Genomic DNA, 22,405 nt, shown 5'->3' on the forward strand with positions numbered 1-22,405 from the left:
GTTCTCTTTAGTTGACTTAAGTAACTGTAAACCCTCTGTATATCAATTTTATAATAAAAAATGCATAAACAAAGAAAGAAATGTACCCATTGGTCAATAGTGACAGGCAAAACATCAGTAGTTTTTTTTGAGTGTGCAAAAATTCAATGGAAGAGATAACAATGTTCCTTCCATAATAAATGTACTCATTATCTTACTCATGTAACTGTATCCCCTCTGTACATTACCTTTACAGTAGAATTAAATTGAAATTAAAAATAAACTAATTAATATACCAATTAAGAATTCGTAGGGAGCTAGGAAGTTGGCTCAGTGGTAGTGTGCTTGCCTTGCATTCTTGAGGCCCTGGGTTCGATTCCTCAGCATCACATAAACAGAAAAAAAAAGCTGGAAGTGCCACTGTGGCTCAAGTGGTAGAGTGCTAGACTTGAGCTAGCCTTGAGGGACAGTGACAAGTCCAGAGTTCAGGTTCCATGACTGGACTCCCCCAAAAAAAACCAAAACCAAAAACAAAAAAAAAACACCAGAATTACTAGAAGCCATTGGTTAAAAACTTTTTAGAAAACTGCCCTAATTACTCAAGTAATATAATTTGATGATACTATTTAAATACTTCAACTTCAGCAGAGAAGCCAAAAGTTTAAAAATGTTACAAAGTAAAGTAATAAATCAGAATATATTACTATTAATAATAATCAAAAGATGAATTTATAGTGGTAGTCAAATATGTAAGAAATGAGGCAATTTGCCATTCGTTTTCACTTAATAAGTGAGAAGGAATTTTCTAGGTCTTTTTAAATATATAGTAAGTTTAATGAAGAAACTATTCTGTCACATCATATGATACTGAGATGAAGCTGATATTAGAACAAAAAGCAGATTGTACTAAGTTTTGGATGTTAATGTTTATACTTATTTTGGTTGTGGAAAATTGTGTTCAACTTGGGGTATTATTTTTGTTAAACTGGTGTCATATCAGTGGTTAATTTTAGGATAGAGGTTCCCTTTCCACAAGAACATGCACCTGATCTTTCTTTCTAGCCTTCCCATTATCAATGGCATAAGAGTTGCACCCCAACTTGTCTAGATTCCTACCTTGGTTGGCCTGGATTCTGTAGTCCTTCCAATTTTATCCTGTAGATAGTGCAGGATGGTGGAAATAATCCATTGCACCCAGCAATAAATAGAGAAGGAAGTCCACTAAACTTTTGGCCTGGGTTCTGTTCTGAAGCCTCCTCAACAATTAAGAGTTCAGATGGGAGCCCCTGGTGCCACGCAGTAAGACTATTTTTTTAAAGCAACTACACATATATATATGACTTAGTCATGTGAAAACCTCAGGACAAGAAAAAAAGATCAGTGAAGCATAAAGGACAGGCCCAATTTTAACTAGCTACTTAGAGGCTGAATAAGCTTAACTAGCTACTCAGGAGGCTGAGATATGAAGACCACTATTCAAAGCCAGTCCAATCATGAAGATAAATGTGATTATCTCCAAAAGAAAAAACAGAAGTGGAACAATGGCTCAAGTGGTAAACCACTATCCTTGGTCACAGAAGATTAGGGAGAGTGCCCAGGCACTGTCAAGCCTCAGGAATGATGAATGAGCACTTGCACATGCATGTGCGTGTATACGCGTGCATGTGTACACACACACACTCTCTCTAACACACACACACACTCACACACACACAAATGAGCATTTCAATGCGAAGTTCTTTTTTTACGGTGTCGTAATCTATTTCCCTGTGTTAGTTTACAAATTAACAAAATCAGCTAAGCACCTACTTACATACAACTCATCATGTTTCTCTAAAGTCAACTCTCTTTTTGGAAGCATGCTTTTATTTGAACCAAATGTAAATTATTCAGAAGTTCGATTTATCTCCCTCAATTCTGTAGAATTAGATGATTGTTTAGCTTCCTCCAAGCAATATAATTTTGTGAAATCCTGCATCAAGCAACGTATTTCTTTCACTAAACGGGAAGCCTCTGTCAAACAATTAATAATTGGTTTTCTTCTCCTTGCTAGCATCTGTAGTTTTATTATCTTCTTATATTTCATGATCTGTCTGTGTATGACAAAGACTGCTGTGAAAATAAAAAGACCCTTCGCAGCACTTATCATTTATATACCATTCATAGATATGAAGGTGTTTAAATATTACTGAAATTGCTTTGGAATGAATCATGTTCACCTTGACTATCATGAAAAAGAAGAATTGGTTTCTCAGAACTTTAGGTAAGAACTTGATTGAAAGAAACAAAAGGAAAAGCGAGGAACAACTCAACACATACATTCTAATGAAACAAAACAACCCAAGAAAACAAATTAATTAAGTACTGAAGAACCTGCAGGAAATGCAAAGATTTAAAAAATATCAGCTATGACAAGCTTATGAAAATCCTGACTACATGGGAGTCTACTCTTGTGAGGATAGAGGTTAAAGCCCAGACTGGACAAAGATGTGTACACAATGCCATGCACCTGATATTCTAAATTCCAGGAAGAATAACATAATGTGGACTGAGCCCAAGATCATATACAAGTATCTGAAAAATAATCAAGATAATTTAGGGCTGGAGACATGACAAAGTGGTAAGAACACCCATTTATGAGGCACAAGACACTCAATTCAGACTCTAATATTATGGGTATTAAAGTAAAAAGCTATGATTTTTAAATAATTGGAATAATTTTAAGATTTGAATATTTGAGTGGAAAATGCATGAGAGAGATAGAATGAACCCATGGTGCAATGCTTTCAACTTAAGTGAAAATATTTTCTGGTACTTCAGACAAAACAGAGTTACCTTGCAAATGAGCATGGTTGTATATTTGGGTGATGGACATACTTTACTTACACAGGTGTAAATTAAATAGATTTTATTTGGGTAGCTTGTACTTCTTGAACTAAGAGCCTTGATGATGTCCCTGAAATTTTTCTCTCAAGGCTACCACTCTACTACTTTGAGCCACAGTTCCAATTCTGATTTTCTGTTGATTGGTGATAAGAGGCTCCTGGACATTCCTGCCCAGGATGACTTCAAACCATGATCGTCAGATCTCAGCCTCCCGAGTAACCAGGATGCCAGGCATGAGCCGTCGATAGTTTTAATAAATTAGTAAATTGTACAGTTACTGAAGTTATTCATTATCATTATAATCTGTGTAATATATGTGTGTATGTATGTAACAATGCATACAGATAGAAATATTTTAACATATTTTTGTATCTACAGTAGGTTTATGAAATCATCCATTATAAAATAAAATGGAGACAAAAGTTAATAAGGAGCAAAACAAAGGAAATTATCACGTTTCTTGTTGTTGAATGGAATACGAATTGCAAAAATCAGTTTGGGAAAATCATCTGTACGTTAACAAAATGGATAAGAGCTATTAATTTCAATCCATCTATTTGCCCATGTTGTGCAACCTCACACATGAGTGTCAAAATCAAACCACAATTTTTGCCTTTGCTTTTAACTCACCTGTTATAATTTACAGGTTAGATGAAGTAATCAAATAAAGATTAAAATAATATTATGTGAGGCTATGAATTGGAGCTGAAAATTATATTAAATGTGATAATAGCTAATTCAATTGCATACGTCTTACTTTTACTCTGTGATGTCCCTCATTCCCACATTAGGAAAGTACATAGAAGGTTCTCACTAAATTATATGTACAATTATGAAATAATATATTGAAAAAATATGGGAACAATGTGGTTTTAGCTTATTTAGACCTGTAGGGGGAAGTGTGTTTTTGAGGACTTGCAATACATTGTGATGAAGATGAAGGGAGGGATGTTCTTATTCTGGAAAACTGGCTAGAGGATTGCTCCCATAAAGGTAGTGATGAATTCTACCAAAAGATTACAATAAAATCACTTTCACAACCATGTTCACTGCTGCACTATTCACCGTAGCCAAGTTACGGAAACAACCCAGATACCCTTTGGCAGAGTGATGGTTGGAGAAAGTGTGGCACATATACACAATTTGATTGCACCCATCCATTCTGAAGACTGTTACATTATTTGCAACTAAATGGATAGATCTAAAAATATATTAAGTGAACTAAGTCACTAAGTGAACTAAGCCAGACACACAAAGGACCCATGTTTTGTCTCATATTTGGAAGCTAGAACTTTATACAGGTTTACACAAATATATTAACCAAAGCGTGCTATTTGCAGAGGAGTATTTCAAAGGTGTAATTTCTTATAAAATTGAAGTTTTAATCCAACCAAAATATATATCAGGAAACTATCACTTGGAAGATGTGAGGGGAAGTCAAAAGGAAGGAATAAAGAGAGTTATGGAGGAAGAGAGTGAAGGTATAATATTCAATGCAGATAGTATGAAACTAGAAAAAATTAAAGTGGGGTGAGGTTTGGAAGGGTGTGGAAAAGTTATATAAAGATCCATTATACTTAAAAAAAATACTGATTTGTTGAATGGAAATTCCATTGTCCAAGTATTTAAGATAATAAAAATATAATTAAAAACAATGGAGACATCTGATCTTAAATTCTATTTCCATCTCTTTTAAAAAATTAAATTATTTGCTCTATAAATTGATCAGAGGGATGGATTTTGTGGCTAGCTAGATCATTTCACATCTGTCCCTCTCTTCCTCTCTCCCTTTCATGGTTCTCATAGGTAATATGATTGCTCCATAATTATCCTAATTTATTTTGCTTTTATATTTTTGGTTGCATCATTTCACTTTCTGCTCTGCCATTTCCCAATTCATTTACATAGAAGGCATTATTTCCTATTTTCTCATTCCTAGAATAAGCTGCACATGAAGACACCACTGGTCCTCATTTTCAGTCTGTACCTTTGAATACGGAGGAAAATCTTTCCTCTGCTCTCTACCAATTCCCTACTCTCCAGTTAGAATAATTTAGAATAGTAAAAATTAAAAAGGAGAAAATAAATAATAGTGAAAAAAAAACAGATGCAGAAAATTTACTGGATTTTTCTGACCAGTTCATCCGATGTGAACTATTGGAGAAATACATGGACACCTCATTCTCACTGGCACTCAAAATCTCTGGCTAGGCAATTCTGATGAAGATGAGGAACAAGATGAAAAAGTAAGAAATGGTATCAATTGCAAAAGAAAAATGGAGAAGGATTCAAATAAATTTCTTCTTTGGTCTGCTGAAAAAATTCGCCTTACTACAGTGTAGAGACTACTTTCCAAAAAGGCCACTCATGTGAATGCTAGGGATAACGATGAATATACCCCTCTTCATGGAGAAGCCTACAGTGGACACTTAGATATTGTCCATGAGTTGGTGGCTCAAGGTAGATATTCATGCAATAATTGTGAATGTCTGGACAACCCTGCACAGTACTTATACATGGAATAACCAGAGTGGCTTCTTTATTTCATCATGATGCAGATACAAATGGCCAAACTCAAGGTTTCTTGAGCCCCTTGCATCTTTCTGCTGAAAATAGAAATAGCAAAGTTATGCTAGATCTCCTTCTGTTGAACCATTATATCAAACCAGGTCTAAAGCACAACTTGGAAGAAACTGCATTTGATATTGCCAAAAGAATAATTATGTATCACTACCTCTTCGAAGTAGTGGAAGGCTGTACAAATTGTTCTCCTAAATCCTAATGGTTTGGGTAAGTTTCTTAAATTTCAAAATTGCCAGTCCATCCTATGTGTCCATACAAAATATTTTTACAATACAACAGCAATATCTTACTTTAAAAATTCATGGATTCCATGGTTTTCTTCCAAGTGAACTGCCTGACTTTGATATCAAAATATATTTGAGTTGTTTTTATACACCTATAATGATTTTTGTGATTTTTTGAATCAGAAATAATTTTAAGTTATCTGTTGAAATGAGTAGTACAGAAACTAAAGATAATTCTGGTGCTTGTCTGAAACAGTATATTTTAAAATATTTAATATTCTGTTTGTATAATGTCCATAATCTATTTCATTCTCTCCTAGATATAATACTTTGAATTCGACATTGTTTTACAATATATAGGTTCATTAATAAATGTGGCCTTTCAGATTGCATTCCATATAGAAACAGTTTAATATTCCTTTAATTCCTAGGTCCTTATAGAATTTTATTTCTTTGGGATAAAATGACAATGTTATCCTATTTCAAAAGTTTTATAAAAGTTATGCTATGTAAAGGCCTTTCTAAAAAGGTGAAGATTGAATACACTGATGTCAAACTAACTTTTATTTCTATTAATTACATGTATTATTACACTTGTATATTTGTAATCAATTTTTTAATTACTGTTTAATTTCTTGCATCTGAAGAATGAAATATATGGAATACTTCACAAATTTTCATATCATCCTTGTACATGAACCATGTAAAACTCTGTATTGTAATTAGGGTAGACGTGCTGCTGAAGCATGTAGTATCCTGTAAATTTAAGTAGTTAATGATGCAATCTTAAGACAGGCATATATCCTTGGTTGCCTATTTGTAACAAGGAAATCTTATTGTTCCCAAAATTTCTATTCATCTTATTTCTGTAAAATTCTGTGTTTGGTGGAAAAAACATATTGTTTGTTCGATTCCTCACATTTGCAATTTTTATCAATGATTATTTTAAGTCTTTTTCATTTGAAATTTGATCATACTTTGAAGCCTTTATAGCTAGGTCCAAAGGTGATGGCTTTTCAAATACTTATTTATCAACTGATTTAGCTTTGTGGAGCTAATGGATTCAAAGTAAGCCTTACTTAAGAGCTACTTCTAAACTTCGGCAGCATAAAATTTCCCAAATGAGGGCTTACTGGCACAAATGTCTCCCTGACCCTATACCCTTGCTCCATGTAGGAACAGACCAACCAGAATATCTTACCCTGATAGCATAGATTGTCTTACTGGAGCAAAACTAATCTTAGTTACAAGGGATCATAGAGAGACGAACAGTTCAGACAGAAATGTTCAGACTAGAAGATATTTTTTCAAAATATAATTGTTTATTACACCCTACTATTTCAAAAGTAGCTAAAGCCAAGAAGGTGAAAAAATTGTTCTTATGCATGATTCCCTAATGTCCTGTCCTGTCTACCATCCAACCAGGCAGGAACTTACCCCACTGATTTTCTATCACCAAATATATTCCATAGCGCCAGGAGAAGTCCATATGTTTCTCCTCGTTATTAGGCCTTAATTTGGTAATGTTTTAATCACAGTGTTTCCTCTTGTCTCTAGGCTGTACATCTCCGAATGGTAATGCTTTCGTTCTAATTCTACCAAACACTGAGGTAGAGGTAATGGAATAATACTTTCAAACAATTGGCTTTGATACCATAACCACAACAGAACAATGCAAATCATTTTCATATATTATATATAATTATATATTTTATATTTACATGTGCTGATTTTACATTTCACACAGTGAATTTTACTAGAATTAATTGATAATTTGACAAATTAATTGATATTTATTCCAATAAATAGATTGGAATATAAATAATCAGGATTTGAATATATATTAGAATATAAAAAGTATCAATGCAATCTTTTCGGTATAAACTTGTGATATCTTCTAAGTGTTCTTGGTTTCTGAATTCACATGGTAAAAAAAAAAAAAAAAACCACCAATGTTGTTTTCCTCTAATCTATAAGGGATTTTACTCTGCTGATGTTTATTGTTTTAACTCGCTTGTCCCAAACTGTTTTTCTCCATATTTCTGAAGCATTCCTACTGATTATACTCAAATTTTATTGATATGATGTATAAAAGCTATTATTCTTCTACAGGATCCACGGGTCCTAGGATCCCAGGTCCCAGTTATCCGCATCATCAGATAACTAGGGCAAGAGTTCTCACCTAGGCCCATGCAACATGCCAGCAGAAAGTAATTGAAGACCCATCTCAATTTCTCATTTCCTATATTTCAGAGCCCCAATTCCTTGAAATCCAGCAATTAGCAGTAAGCAATTGGGAAATGCAAGGCAACCTAAAATGCAAGATGAAACCACAAAATGTGAAAGTACAGTAATTCAAACTTTCAATTTTCAGATGACCATCCCATATGAGTGAACAAGACCACAAATGTCACAAGATTATTTGTAATACCCCTCTCCTAATGATTAATAAATGATTTCAGTCCAACATCATCAGGCCAAAAAATAGTTCCTGGAACGATAGATTCATAATTGTCTACCAATGCTAGGAATACTTGACATAGAGGTCAAATATAATTCAGAAAAACATTAATTGAGAAGATCCTTAGTGCTTCAAAACACTGGTACTTCAGTTAAGCTTGGTTCTGTAGTATAAAAATGTTGTCATTCTCAAACAAATGATAACCTACATTGAATCTTCTGAAAGTATATTCCTTTTCAAATAAACTTTTTAAAATCACATTTGCCAAAATAACACTTTACAAGTAGATGATATTTAGTGACGTTACAGGTTTTTCAAGTGTAGGGAGCAAGTTAAAATACAGTTGATTTATTTACTCAGCACTAATGCCAAACCATTCATTAAAGTGTAGAAATAGTACCCCCCTCCATTTGTGCTTTTCAGTAGGTGCCTTCGAAAATTTGTTAACTAGATCAGCCTCCCATATTTCAAACCAAAACATTAGCTAATAAAGTAAATTTCATCACATAATAAGTACATTTTAAAAAGTCATGAATAGTTGCCTTATCATATGGTGTTTTATGTTTTCCCTATCTGTCTAACATAGTAAGAAATATGACTTTAAGTCTTGAATATGGGTACTCATCAGAGATTTGACAAACATAAAACTGTCTTCTATTTCTATCATATTCCTCTACAGTAGTAAATTTTTAGTTTTCTTCTTTTGCCAAAACTTATAGTAGTAGAAAATATTATCCCATGTAAAATAGAGTAATCACAAACCACTGTACAAAGCCATTTATAAAACTGGTGGTTAGGAACACATTCTAAGCCATTTTTAAATTTTCTTGTTGACTACAGATTAGTCAAAAAAATCAATACTGTTTGGCGTCTAATTTGAATTAATTATCCATTTTTTTTTGTTTTTTTTGTTTTTGGGTCCGGTAGTGGGCCTGAACTCTGGGCCTGGGCGCTGTCCCTCAGCTCTTCAGCTCAAGGCTAGTGCTCTACCACCTGAGCCACAGCGCCACTTCCGGCTTTTTTCTTTTTGCTTATGTGGTGCTGGGGAATCGAACCCAGGGCCTCAAGCATGCAAGGCAAGCGCTCTACCACTGAGCCACCTTCCCAGCCCCTTAATTATCCATTTTTAATCAGAGGACCATCAACTTGAATGCTATCTGACTAGACAATATTTTCACAATATACTTACCAATATTTTGAAAAAAGAATAAATATAGTCCATTTTCATACTAAAATGGAAAAAGAGATTAATTCTATTGAAATTTATAACTTTTAAAAGTAAATAAGTTGTTAAGAAGACAGAATGTATGTGTTCTGTAACATTCCAATGACTAGTAACTACTCATTTTCAAATTCGGAAGATTCCATACCTGAGAGATTCAAAAAAGTACCGGCTTGCATGTTATGTAATTCTGCAATAGATGCATTTTCCAAAGGGATGTTACAGATTGAGGGTCAACAGAAAAAAAAACCACATTCTGGTAGAGGATAAAACTATGTAGCATTGGTAATAATTAATTCTTCAAGAGTAAGCAATTGTTTATCACAGTAAGCTAGTTTTTTTATGACCATCAATACCAATATTTATGATATAGAGTCATCCTAGCCCAACAGTTTCCAACTTTTAGGGTGCACCTCAAACTTCCCTTCATTCACATCATGAATAGCTTATCTCTATTGTGAAAAAAATAGAACTCTACTAATGTGATGCCATACATGTTCTGGAAAGAATACCATAATAAACTGGGTTGCATCATTTCCCCTCCCCCCATCCCCGCCACTGGTATTCTTGAGATCAGAACACTTGCAAATATTATTTATATTTATACTTTTTAAACTATCTTTTAAATTCTGGATGCTAAGATCGGAAGATTACAGTTCAAAACCCACCCAGGCAGAAAGAATCCCTAGATTCTTATCTCCAATAAACTTCTCAGCAAAAGCCAGACGCAAGTGGCACTGAGGTTGAAGTGGTAGGGCACGAGCCTTGAGCATAAACAAGCTCAGAGACAGTGTCCAGGCCCAGAGTTTAAGCCCTAGGACAAACCAATAAAACAAAAACAAAAATAAAAACAAATCCAAGCCTAACATTTTTCTCAGGGTATACAGTAGCAAATAATTAAGGAAATTGCTTCCTGTGTTACATACAGGTAGAAGAAAGAAGATGTCACACGATTATTCTCTTCATACCATGTTATACCAAAGACTCCAAAAATTGCTCTTATTCTAAATTTATAAATTAATATCATCAATTTTTTGGCAACTCTGTCTACAACATTCACATTATCATTTTATACATGAACTGTTGGAATTATCTATTAACTAAGTTCTAATTATAACTCTCTTGAAAGAATATTCTAGGGAAATAGAATGCAAAATCATTTGTGAATTTGTCAATTAACTCTCTACTTAAAAAGAATTTCGTAGAATCCTATAGAATATAAAATTTCAAGCAAAAACAAATTATTTTAAATCTAAATTCTAATTTAGCAAGATCTTCAAAATCCTATATTAGACGAACATTGCTATTTTTCCAGGCTTAATCTTTTGTAATCCTTCATCATTTCTTTGGGATACAACAGAATGATGATAACTTATTTTTCATTTTTTTGGATGGGAATCATAAGTCATTTTACATCTAGCAATGTTCTGTAATGAAGAGAGAATTTAAAACACAAGTGAGGATTAAGTATGAGTTGCATTTCAACAGGAAATTTGACTTCTCAAAACATAATGACAAAATTAGCCCAAATGTCCAACTATGTATTCCTTTCTTGTTTGTTTTGTTTTATTAAGACAAAATTACCTGGTCCAGGGAACATATCACTACGTAATTCCATTCTCTAATCTCCTGTCTTAATCTCAGTGCTAGAATTCTAAGCTTGTATCACATTGCCCTGCCATAGTTTCTTGGTTTATTTAATCTAGATACATACTACCAATTCTGAACTTCTCCAGTGATATTATACACCAGAGTGACTGCTTAGACTGTTTTCTATTTTCAAGGATGTTCTAATATTTGACACAGGATATGAATATTTTCAGATGCACCTGCGGGATCTCTGATTCATTCCGCCATGGATCTGATACCTTTAATAATGATTATTGACTCTCTTACTATCTCTGATCCCTACCAATGAAATATTCTCAAACTTATTTGAAGGAAGTTCATTTGAGGACTTCTAATATTAAAAATTATCACTTGATTCTAGTCTTGTTCAGGACATATATTTATTGTTTTCTAACTTTTCTACACATTCTGAGAGTTGTTTCATTTGTGTATTTGTGTGTGCATATATAAGTGCTTCTTTGTGTATGTGTATGCTTGCATAAATATAGGCAAAAGCCTCAAGCTCTTATTCAACTCATGACTGGTATTCCATCACCTGAGCCATTCTTCCAATCCAGCTTTTGACTGCTTAATTTTATATACAGTTGCAAAGAGTGTTCTGCCCAGGCTGGATGCAAACTGAACTTCCAAGACTCCTTTACATTCTTAGGTTTTATTTCTCCAGGACTTTCAAATTTTAAACTACAAACATTTTTTGAGGGTAATATCTAAGCTGTAGTCCAGATTTTTAACTCAAGAATTATTTTTTGTTTGTTTGTTTTGGTGGGGGGTCCGGTCATGGGGCCTGAACTCTGGGCCTGGGCTCTGTTCCTCAGCTCTTCAGCTCACGGCTAGCCCTCTACCACTTGAGTCACAGCGCCAATTTCGGCTTTTTTCTTTTTTGCTTAAGTGGTGCTGAGGAATTGAACCCAGGGCCTCATGCATGCAAGGCAAGAGCTCTACCACTGAGCCCCCTTCCCAGCCCCTAACTCAAGAATTCTTATAAAGATAGATGAACACACACATTACATATCCTGAGTGTACACTGTTAGGAATGTGATCATAAGCTGGGTCATGTTGAGATATGAAGATTGAGGTTCAAAGCCAGCCCAGGTAGGAAATTTCCAGAGACTCTTTTCTCAAATTAACTAAAAGAAAAGTGGAAATGGCACTGTGGATCAAGTTGTAGAGCATTAGCCTTGAGCTGAATAGAAGAGAGACAGCTCGCAGACCCACAGTTCACATGCCAAGACCACCGCCAACAAATATGTGTGTGTGTGTGTATGTGTGTAAAGAAAAAAAGAAATGTGATCTTAGCCACCAGTTCATTGCTAGCATAATCCCTGCTCTCACAAGATAGACATTTTTTCCAGTTAATTCCATGTTGTTATGTTTGACTTGCATTGAAAACATAATTATTCTTCCATTCTACCTTCTACAAAGTTGCATGATTACCAAGCATGATTTACAATGGGATTGGCCTCATACTTCATGTTCCATGTAGGAGTCTTGCTTTCTGTATATCACTCCCATAAATCTACATACTGGACTTGGCTTTATTGTTTCAATGTTGCCTTATTTGTAGTCTTCTATATTGTATTGAACCCTTATACTTAAACACAGAACTTCTCTTTCTCCTATTATTGCTATTGTTTCCTTACTGTTAGCTCATGTACACTTGGGAAATAATGAACAGCACATACACTCACAAAAACAATGTTCTGAAAACCTTCTTCCCATTTAAAATTCACCTTAATTTACAGAGAACTTGCAAAGTTTGAACTCAATGTACTCATGTATAATGTATTTATAAGCAATATAAATTTCATATTTTCCTTTTACTAAGTTGTCTCTGAAACACGTGTTACCTCTCAGGTCCATAGGTGTTCTAGTGTTATTTCAGTGAAGCCAAAAAACATTCATTATACCTCAAGCAGCACCATCGATTGTTACTGGAAGTAACTGTTACTGGATGTGGAAACTGACCCCAGGAGAGGAATGGAACACAGAGGAATAACCAAGTTCAAGTTACCTTGTGCTTTCCTTTTTACTGTATAAGAAAAGTATCCCAAGGCTTGAAGGAAACTCTGCCCCTGGCTTTTTCGAGTGTGTTCTTTACTCATATAAAATTTTTCTGTAAAATTCTAGTTCAGAGTGTTACAAAAAGAAATAACGTACCATTTGAAGGCCAGCATAGAACAAAAGGAAAAAAAAAAACGTTGTTTTAAAAGTGTTCTCCAGCAAAGGAACAAAGACATGGAGGTTTTAAAGTGTCTTATGGATGGATATTTCAATCCTGAGATGATTCTCTTGATGCAGGAGTCAGTTATCAGTTCCTTTGGTCTGGTCCTGAGTTCTCCAGAGCAATAAGGATTCCAAAAAAGCAGGATCCAGTGAGTTTGATCAGCAAAAGGAGCATCTTCTCTGACCAGTACTCCTTTAAGGAGGGTCCCAAAGAAATATCTGGGATTTTTGTTTGCTTGTTTGTTAGTTTGTGCTGGTTCTGGGTCTTGAACTCAGAGGCTGGATCCTGTCCCTGAACAGTTGTCTTTCCTGTCCACCTGCCCCCAAAGCTAGTACTCTACTGCTTGAGCCAAAACCCCACTTCTTGTTTTTTGGTGTTCAATTTGCGGTAAGAGTTTGACAGACTCTCCTGCCTGGTTTGGCTTTGAATTAAGATAGTAAGAAAGCTAAGGGACATCAACTGTATAGACTTCTCTTTTGAAACAAGAAATATTAGATGAAGTTTATTGTAAAGCTAATATTTGACAATTTATAAAGGAAGAGAATATGTCTAGCAAAGAAGCCATAACTTAAATAATTCAGCAAAAGAAGGTGCACTGAATCATTTTGAAATTACTTTTTTCTGCTTGAGAAGATTATTGATCTTGTTCTTCCTTTTGGGGAAACTTAAGGTAATATTTGCACTTTTTGTTGGTTGTGGGGCTTGAACTCTGATCCTGGGCGCACTCCCTCACCTCTTCAGCTCAAGTTGAGCACTCTACCGCTTAAGCTACAGCACCACTTCCGGGTTTCTGGTGGTTAATTGAAGATAAGTGTCTCATGGACATTCCTGACCAGGCTGTCTTTGAACCACAATCCTCTGGTTTCCTGAACCACCAACGACCAGCTCATATGTGTGTTTATGTGCACTGAATGACACTATGTAAACAAATAATGGAAATTTGAATCAAATGATGGCATTGCAGCTTTTCAGAAAATTTGAGGTAACAATAAATATTTCCTCCTTGTCCATGTGGTTTCATTAATAACTCATCAGTTATGGGACCCTTAAATGATCATTCTCTGCCATTAGTATCAGGAAATGTTCATAGAGAAATATAGAAAGACTGAGATTTTTAGAAAGCAAAGAAGATAAAGTAAGAAAAAATAGCACAGAAGGAGATACGTTTATTAAGAGGTAGCGTAAGAGATTTAGAATGTTAAAGGTAATGAGGAATAAGACTAGTTGATAACTATTTGTTCAATATCCAAAAATGGTTCTCTAAAACAGTTTCTGGTATACCTTAGTTATTACCATTTATTACTTAAGTCTGGAATTATTCCTTCTCTTCTGTCACAACTGTTAATTTGCCTCTGCTGCTTTGGTGCCATGAATGACCAAAAATATTTCCAAATCTCACTTAGACTACCCTTCTCATTGTGATTAACAGTGACCATTCAAAAACCTGGAATCTTTGAATTTCCAGAATTAATCTTCACCTGACATCTAAGCACATTCAAGACATTAATTGCTGTGACCTAACGAACAAAACTTTTTTTCAACACAATATCCTAATATAAGTAAAGTTCATGAATTAGGGACTATTGTCAGGTGTCAGTAGGCAGGAGCAATTATATATTCCAAGTATGGGTTCTTTATTTTGCATTTACTAATTAAATGTTTTTTGGTTTGGTTTTGGTTTGGGATTTTTTTTTGTTTTTTTGCTCAAGGCTATCACTGTACCACTTGAGGCACAGCAACACTTCCAATGTTTTTCTGTTTATGTGGTACTGAGGAATTGAACTCAGGGTTTCATGCATGCTAGGCAATCACCATATCATGAAGCCACATTCCCAGAGCCCTAAATGACTTTCTTAAGTTGACATTACATTTTCATTCAGTAACTATGTACCATAGTATTGTCCAGGTGCTAGAAAATAATGTAGAAAAGAATACAATAAAATAAATCCAGTAAGGCTAGATAGACAATGAATAACCTTCACAATCTCTCAATGGCACAGAGGGTTTACCTCATGGAGATCTATCAACACGCTGAATGAGACAGCTTCTGACCCACAGCCCACCTCCAGAATGAGTGGGCCATCTTGGGTTCCAGCCACCTGGGGACGTTGTGCCACCTCCTACAGCACCCATTCAACCAGTTCCTGAGAGAAAGAGAGAGAGAGAAATCAGAATTACACTTAAATCGGGTGCCAGTGGCATAAAACTCTAATCCTAACTACACAGGAGGCTGAGATATGAGGATCATGGTTCATAGATAGCCCAGGCAGGAACGTCTGTGAGAATCTTATCTCCAAAGAACCACCAGAAAACTGGAAGTGGCACTGTGATCTCAAGTGATAGAGCACTAGTGTTGAGCTGAGGAGCTCGGGAACAGTGCCCAATCCTAGATTTCAAACGACTGAAAACAAGTGTACTTCCCACCACAACAAGTGTTCTGAATAGCACCCATTGTCCTAGGGAGCATGGTAGAGAAGTCAGGCCGAGCTTCCTGTGAACTTGAGGTCATAAGTAGACCACCTGGCTTCTCTGTGCCTTGGTTTCCCCAGCTGCAAAATTGAACAAAGTGAAGGATCCCCTTCCTCATAGAGATAGGGTAATAATGAAAGAACCATGTTTCGGCTCATAATCCCACACCTGTTGCACTATTAATAACAAGCCCCACCTGAGCCCTTTCTGGTATCTTCCTGTCATATGCTCACAGAATTGCCAAAACCTTATCTGAAGGTCGCTCCCTCTCTGCCTAGCCATTCTCCAGAGATCTCTCTGTATAAATCCCTTGTTTCCTCACAACTGTCCTGTGAGGAGACTGAGGTCCAATGGTTGAGGCCCTACAAAGAGCTTCACGTGTGGTCAAGAATCTGTTGCTGTGGACTGAGTTTGGCATAATCCATCTACACCTATGACTGAGCATGACACCACATGTCTACCATCCAAATTACAGAGGACCAGGCCTGGTGGAGCATATCTTTCACAGGAGGACTGTGATCCAGCCCAGCCTGATCATATATTTAGTTTCTATCTCAGAAATTCTCAAGACAGAAAGGTGGCTCATCAGAGCCAGGGAGAGGAAACATGCAAGGAGGTCATGGTGCCTCCAGAGGGGTGTTTGACCCAGGGTAGGTTGCTGTTGGGGCGGCCACTCACCTGTGCTGCTGGGAGAAGCTGTTGGCAGCTGCTCCAATTGGGGCAGCAGTGATGGTGGCAGCATCGCGGACACTTGGGCCCAGAGCAGAAGACTAGGGGCAGGGACCAGGTCGGGGATTTAGGCCTGCTGGCAGCACTGCCTTTCCTGAGGTTTGAAACCTGGCACCGTGTGAAGGGAGGGAAAGGGCCAGGTTGGGGTGGGAGCATCAATTTTCTACTATACTCCAAAGTCACCTCGACCACTCAGCCACCTCTACTTTCCTCAACTGCTGGTAATGGTGTAAACTAACAGAGGGAATCTCAGTGCCACCTGGCAACATGGAATGTGGGCGTGGACACCATTCTTGTATCCCATTGGTCAGAAAGAAGCATGAAAGAATGGGGGTGTGGCCAGAATCCTGTGAAGCATGCAGCATGGGTGGAGTCAAGAACACAGTGGTTCTCCCAGCGCTTTTCCCAGGGAATTCTGACCAATTCAGTTGGGGAAAAGAGGGTGAGCTGCTTTAGCAGGATGGCTACACAGATTGTTGTGTATTTCTGTTTGTTGCCAGTCCCAGACCTTGAACTCAGGGTCTGGGCACAGTCCATGAGCTGCTTTTGCTCAAGGCTGGTCCTCTACTCTAGAGCCACAAAGCTTCTGGCTTTGTTGGCACTGAATTTGGACAGGGGTCTCAAGAATTTTCCTGCTTAGGGTGACTTTGACCATGATCCTACTATCACAGCCTTATAAGTATCAAGGAGGTCTGCTGAGAGCCACTGGTGCCTGCCTAATCACTGGTCTTGTTTATGTTCTTGGACAGACTGGTGAGTTCCCTATCCTCAGGTTGAAGTGGAGGGAGCTGGAGCCCACTATTCGAATCCTGGTCCTGCCACCTCTAAAGGGTAGGAGATCCTAAGAAACTTGTTCCTATCCATATGATTACCAATGGAATGTGATGTAAGTCATGATTGAACAGTTCCTGAATAATTCTAGGATAAAATTATACACAATTATATTACACGACATTGATCAATTTTAATTAATATTTTATTAAGTATTTAAACAATCACATTCATTAAATGGAGGCATAATGAAATACCTAAGAATTGGGCCTCACATACTGTAAAGGTGACATTTTTTCTACCAGGACTGGGATTGGAACTCATAGTCTGGGTAACCCTGTTGCACTGTGTGGGAAGGGGAAACTTGCTTCCTTGAAGTCAAGAAATTCAAGTCTATTCCTTAGGCCTGAAATCAATCCCCAGCAATAGAAAACACCCTATTCATGTACAATTTACATATATGTTTTATAGTTATATACATATGTTGACTCCATATTGTGTTCAGTGTAGTTATTTTATTTTTTGTTTTATTCATGTATTGACCATTTATTATATTGACTATTATAGCAAATAGAACATTGACTACATAGGATATAGGTCTACATATGTATTCCACCTCATACCTGACACACAGAAGATTCACAGTAAAAGAAAACATGTGTTACCATCAGCTCTTAATCCACGATTCATTGTTTGGAAGTGCTGGCATCTGAACTCATGGCCTACAAGGCCAAATTCATGAATGGGTGAGTGTAAACACGCCATCCTGGGGCAAATTGAGCTGACAGATTGTTCCCAGGACCTGAGAACGGGCCCCAGGGGTTAACCCAATAAGAACAGATTGACATGCAAATGGCAGTATGATAATAAATATATATCTTTATAGAGTGCCAGAGATGTCTATACATTATTCGGTTACATAGAATATATTCCTACCAATTCCTGGGTATTTATTATGCGTCCATGTTATTAATGTTATTGTTTTCATCCTTAAAATATTAATGAAAGCACTCAGTGTCCTGAAATTATTGTGTTCCTGTAAGTAATAATATTCTTTTAATGCTTCATAAATATTAAATAAAATCAACCAGCCTTCTGAAATGATGCTGTTTAATTTTATAGGATCATGATTCACGATCAACTCATTGAACTGTGACATTGACAAAATTCTAGTGTTATTCCTTTGGATGGGAACCAGTTTCTTATACCTCCTGCCATTGGTTGGTGTCAGGACGGGTATTCGAAATGAGGGCCTATGTTGCCACGAGGGCTTATGGCTTCCCTGATAGTCTGCCAGCGTTCAGTAATGCAACATGAAGTAACCTTTGCAACAGTGTCATTCAGACCCAGAAAGGTCACTGTGCAAAGGAAGAAAACATAAAAGGCCACATTTTTCTGTGCATTGTTTTCCCTACAACATCTGGGGATCTAGGACCCCAGCAGCACCTGGGTGTCCAGTAGCTGCACCCCATCCTAGGGTTATCGAAGCTAAGGCGGACTTGCTACGACCTTAGTTCAGACCCCATGCTGAGAAAAAAATTAGCTCCCTGGCTTGCAATTCACACAGTTTATACTTACAGGCTTTGAATTTGAACTCAGGATCTGGGTAAATGTGCAGCAATGTGGATAAAGGGGAAGATCACCTTACATGAAGATAAAAAAGTCAGGCCTGTTCACTAGTCCTGAATTCAAGACCCAGCCCTGGAAAACATACTATTTATATATATTGTAAAGATAGGATTTATACTTACCTATAGCTGTTCAGTCCATACATGTTTGCTGTGGTTGTTCCTTGTATCTTTTGTTTTATTCATTTATTTACCATTGATTTTACTATTATGAAACACATTCTGTTTAATACATTGAGGAAAACCAACACAGAACATCTAGATTTGGAGAAATGTTCTCCATTATGCCTGACCCCCAGAATTCTCAGAGAAAAGGAAAACAAGTTTCACACTGTCCTTCTTACTCCACAATTCACTTGTTGGTAGTGCTGCGATCTGAATTCAGGGCAGAGCAAAACAAATTGGCCAATCAGTCAAGGTGATCATACGAACCTGTGAGCAACTAAGGAGTATGGCCATTCCCAGAATCTGACATTGATCCCCAGGGTGGTCCACCATAGTCATAAATTCATAATTTAAACACAGGATCTATATTGACATACATGTTTGGACAGCATCTTGTGTTCAGTGCAATTATTCTTATTTTGTCTCTAATTCATGGAGGTATTGTGTATTATAATAAATATGGTGACAGGTATAACTGTGCTGACATGGATGACAACCTGTTCTGATAGTTACAGGGTTGTCTATCGTATTCTCCATCGTATTTGAGACGCAGGACTTTCAAAGGAGAGGATAAAAGGCACAACGACTGGCTTCTGACATCAGGATGAATCTTTTGTCAGTGCTGGGATTTTAGCTCAGGTCTGGGTAACTCTGTTGCACTGTGGGAGAAGGGGAAGTTCACCATCTTTGAAGAGTAGAATGTCAGGTCTGGTGCAAGGCCTGATTTGAATCCCCAGCACTGGACAAAATAGCAAGCCCACCTTTTTAAAACATAGGATTTCTCTTTAACTGCAGGTGTGGTATGCATCTTGCATTCAGTGTAGTTATTCTTTTTATTTTGTGTCTTTTTCAAGGATGTATTGTGTATTTTATTGCATATGGGGTGACAGATATAACTGTGCTGACATGGATGACTACCTATTCCCATGGCTAAGAGTTGCCTATATAGCATTCTCCATCCTCAATGAGACCCAGGACTTTCACAGGACAGGAAAACCTGTGCCACCATAGGCTTCTCACATCAGAATGAATCTTTTGGTAGTGCAGGAATTTGAACTCACAGCCTAGCAGGCCCAATTGGTGAATGTGTCATGGTGACCACATCAGGCTTTGAGCCACTAAGGAACTAGGCCATTCCTGGGACCTGAGATGGAGCCCTGGTGGGGGCCAATATAGTCATAAATTCATAATTAAATAGAGGATCTATATTTCCAAACATGGGTGGGCGGCATCTTGCGTTTGGTGTAGTCATTCTCTTTGTTTTGTGTCTTATTCATTGATGTATTGTGTATTTCCTTGAGTATAGGATGACAAATATAACTGTGGTGAACTGGATGACAACCTATTCCCATGAATATAGAGTTGCATATACATTCTCCTTCCTAGCTGAGCCCCAGAACTTGCACAGTACAGGAAAACAGGTGCAACGACTGGCTTCTCACATCAGGTGAATTTTTGGCAGTGCTGGGATTCGAACTTTGGGCCTAGGACGCCCAACTGCCCAATGGGTCCATGTGATCACACCAGACTGTGAGCCACTAAGGAGCTGGGCCATTCCCAGGAACTGAGATCGAGCCCCAGGGAGGCCAAAATAGTCCTCAATGATCATTGAAACATGGGATGTATATACACATCCGTGTGTGGACTGCATTGAGTGTAGTTATTCTCTTTATTTTGTATGTTATTCATGGGTGTATTGTGTATTTTCCTGAGTATATGATGACAGGAATAACTGGGCTGACATGGATAACAACTTATTCCTATGGCCACAGGGTGGCCCATGCATTCTCCGACCTAGCTGAGATCCAGGACTTGCACAGGACAGAAAACAGGTGCAACGATTGACTTCTGACATCAAGATGAATTTTTTGGCAAGGTGGGGAGTCTGAACTCTGGACCTAGCAGGAACAAGTGGTGAATGGGGTCATATGAGCACACCAGCCTTTGAGCCACAAAGGAGCTAGGCCGTTCCAAGGACCTGCGATTGAGCCTCCGCCCCCTGAGGGGACAGCGGGGAGCACAACAGTCATCCATTCATAAGGTGAAGGTAATATGGAAATAAGTACACATTAATATAGAGTAGGAGAGATGGTAACCTGTGGTGGAATCCAATCTGTGTGACTACCGATTCTTGAATCTTTCCTGATGCCTCCATTTCATACTGTGATGATTATTGTCATGCTTCATCAACTGTTCTTTACAAACAATCGATACCCCATGAGTCGTGCCTATCATTTCCTACTTGCATCATGCACAAACTACACATTCAAGGATGAGATCAATCACATTCCATGACTCATCCCAGGTCCATGAGTATCTCAGGATCTGCTGCCATTTCTTCTGTATAGAGGGGCTGAATTCAAGCCTCAGGCCTGGAAAAGATACTCCATATATATATATATATATTTGGTCCACTCATGGGCCTGAACTCTGGGCCTGGTCGCTGTCCCTCAGCTCTTCACCTCAAGGCTAGCACTGTACCACTTGAGCCACGGCGCCACTGCCGGCTTTTTTTTCTGCTTATGTGGTGCTGAGGAATCGAGTCCAGGGCCTCATGCATGCAAGGCAAGCGCTTTACCATTGAGCCACCTTCCGAGCCCTCCTTATATATATTTTAAAGATAGGATTTATACTTCCATACAGATGTTCAGTCTGTATTGTATTTGGTGTGGTTATTTATTTTATTTCTTGTTTCATTCATTTATTTAGAATTTATTTTATTGACTCTTATGACACCTATACCATTTATTACATTGTTTACATCCTGTCACATAACATCCCAGATGTAAGATGTGTTCTCCATCATGCCTGGCAGTGCCAGGATCTGAACTTAGTGCCTAGCAGGCCCAATTCATGATTGGGTGAGTTTGAGCATCACAGCCTCTAGCCAGTGAAGATGTCAGGTGGTCCCCAGACTCTGAGATCGACCCCCAGGTTTGGCCAAAACAGTGATACATGGATAGGCAGACAGAGGTATACAAATATATATATATATATATATATATATGTAAAGAGTTCCATAGTCATATACGATAGAATGACACCTACTATGTTCCTACCAACTCTTAGGTATTTATTATACTCCAATTGAAGAAATATTATTCTTTTCATGCTTAATGAACTATTAATTATGCTCAATCAGCATTCTAGGATTATTGCATCCAAGTTTAGCGTAGACGGATGTATAAAATACTCTTTCAATCAGTATTCCTATGCTTAGGAATGAGTCTCTTGTATTCTCCTGCGATTGATGTCAGGAATGCGATTTGAACCCAGGGCCTATGTTGACAGGTTGGACTATGGCTTCACTGATTGCCCACCAGCCACCAGCAATGGCAGCTCAAGTCCATATTGCAGCTTTGTCATTCAGACACAGGATGGTCACTGTCCAAAGAAAAAAATCGTAAAACCCCAGCTCTCTGCAGGTCACCACTT

The sequence above is a fragment of the Dipodomys spectabilis genome, unplaced genomic scaffold, assembly GCF_019054845.1.
Source record: "Dipodomys spectabilis isolate Male_0828 unplaced genomic scaffold, ASM1905484v1 ptg000304l, whole genome shotgun sequence".
In the NCBI taxonomy this organism is placed as follows: Eukaryota; Metazoa; Chordata; class Mammalia; order Rodentia; family Heteromyidae; genus Dipodomys; species Dipodomys spectabilis.